Genomic DNA, 2433 nt, shown 5'->3' with positions numbered 1-2433 from the left:
GACACTTGGCTAATGAGTGTAAGGTACCGAAGCCGGGAGTTATGTGCTATAAGTGTGGAAAGACTGGACATATAGCTAGGGAATGCAAGTCAACTGGACCAGTCAAGGCTTTGATGAACGTGGCAAGTACTAGTGCACACATGCCAGCCGAGGTATTGGCATTACCTCCACCATCTACCGCAACTCCGCAAGCAACAACAAGGACATTCTATTTAAAGATGAAGGACACTGTTCTGAATTCTGAGGTGATAGCAGGTAAACTTTTAATGAATAACGTTGAAGCTAAGGTATTGATTGCTTCTGGAGCTACGAGATCATTTATATCAGAAACTTTCATTGATAAATTTAAATGTGATAAAATGACCTTGAACGAGGTAATAGATGTGGTAATTGTGAACCAAGAGAAGATTCCTGTGAGTCAATTATGTCCTAAGTGTGAGATTGATATTTCAGGGCATAAATTTTCAGCAGACTTGATACTTTTCAAGTTAGGGGAGTTTGATATAATCTTAGGCATGGATTGGTTAGGGAAGAATAACGCCCAGATAGATTGTAAATCTAAGAAAGTATATTTAAAGACATAGAGTGGAGAGAAAGTGGTATTTAAGGGTCAGAGGCAAGAACGACTGTTTCTTACAATCGTTCAGGCTGAGAAATTACTTAGGAAGGGTTGCGAATCGTTCCTAGCCTATGTAGTAGATTCAGAAAGAAAGAGCGTCAGCATAGAAGATATTCCTGTAGTCAACAAATTTCCAGATGTGTTTCCAGATGAACTACCAAGTTTACCGCCCGATCGACAGATTGAGTTTGAAATCAACCTTGTTCCAGGCACGGAACCAGTTTCGAAGGCACCTTATAGAATGGCATCGGCAGAAATAAAAGAGTTGGCAAGCCAGCTACAGGATTTGTTGGACAAAGGAGTAATACGGCCGAGTACGTCGCCATGGGGAGCACCTATTCTGTTTGTAAAGAAGAAGGATGAAAGCATGAGGTTATGTATAGACTATCGAGAATTAAATAAGATGACGATTAAGAACCGATATCCGTTACCAAGGATAGACAATTTATTTGATCAGCTGAAAGACGCTAAATGCTTTTCTAAGATTGATTTAAGATCAGGATACCATCAACTGAAGATCAAAGAAAAAGACATTTCGAAGACAGCATTTAGGACAAGATACTGACATTATGAATTCTTAGTAATGCCTTTTGGGTTGACTAATGCTCCCGTGGCATTTATGGATTTGATGAACCGGGTATTTAAAAAGTATTTGGACAAGTTCGTAGTGGTATTCATTGATGATATTCTTATATATTCAAGGTCAGGATAAGAACATATGCAGCATCTATGGTTAGCATTGGAGATACTCCGACAAGAGAAGTTGTATGCCAAGTTTTCTAAGTGTGAGTTCTGGTTAAAGGAAGTTCAATTTTTGGGACATGTTATTGGAAGTGAAGGAGTCAAAGTGGATCCGGCAAAGATTGGCAGGATATTATAGAAGTTTTCTAGGATTGGCGGGATATTATAGAAGGTTTTTTAAAGATTTCTCGAAAATCGCCACGCCATTGACTAAGTTGACTAGGAAGAATCGGAAATTTGAATGGAATGCAAAATGTGAAGATAGTTTTCAAGAATTGAAACAGAGGTTGGTTACAGCTCCGGTACTAGTATTACCAGACGATCAATGAGACTTTGTGATTTTCAGTGATGCTTCATATAAGGGTCTGGGTTGCGTGCTAATGCAACACAACAAGGTGATTGCGTATGCGTCAAGACGGTTAAAACCACATAAATTGAAGTATCCTACATATGACTTAGAGTTAGCAGCTATAGTATTTGCACTTAAGATCTGGAGACATTACCTTTACAGAGAAAGGTGTGAGATCTACACAGATCACAAGAGTTTGAAGTATATTTTCACTCAGAAGGAACTCAATATGAGGCAAAGGAAGTACGCAGATCCTGCTCGAAAGGATGTGAGTTTTCAAGTCGGTGAAGCCGTATTGTTAAAAGTGTCACCGTGGAAAGGGTTGACTAGATTTCGAAAGAAAGGCAAATTAGCACCTAGATATATAGGTCCTTTTGAGATTTTGAATCAAGTAGGGAAAGTGGCTTACGAGTTAGCACTGCCTCCGCAGTATCAGCATGTTCATAATGTCTTTCATGTGTCTTTGCTTAAAAAGTATAACCCGGATGTCAATCATGTAATAGAGTATGAGCCCCTAGAAATTCAGGAAGACTTATCGTATGTGGAGCAACCTGTCGAAATACTCGACTGGCAAGCAAAGAGTCTTAGAAATAAGTCGGTGAAGTTAGTAAAAGTACTTTGGAGGAACCCCAAGGTCAAAGAGTCAACTTGGGAGTTAGAGTCTGATATGCGTTTCCAGTATCCTCATCTGTTCTATTAGATTCTGAGGACAGAATCCTTTAAG

The sequence above is a fragment of the Apium graveolens genome, chromosome 1 (assembly GCF_009905375.1).
Source record: "Apium graveolens cultivar Ventura chromosome 1, ASM990537v1, whole genome shotgun sequence".
NCBI classification, from domain to species: Eukaryota; Viridiplantae; Streptophyta; class Magnoliopsida; order Apiales; family Apiaceae; genus Apium; species Apium graveolens.
This window is presented reverse-complemented; position numbering follows the sequence as displayed.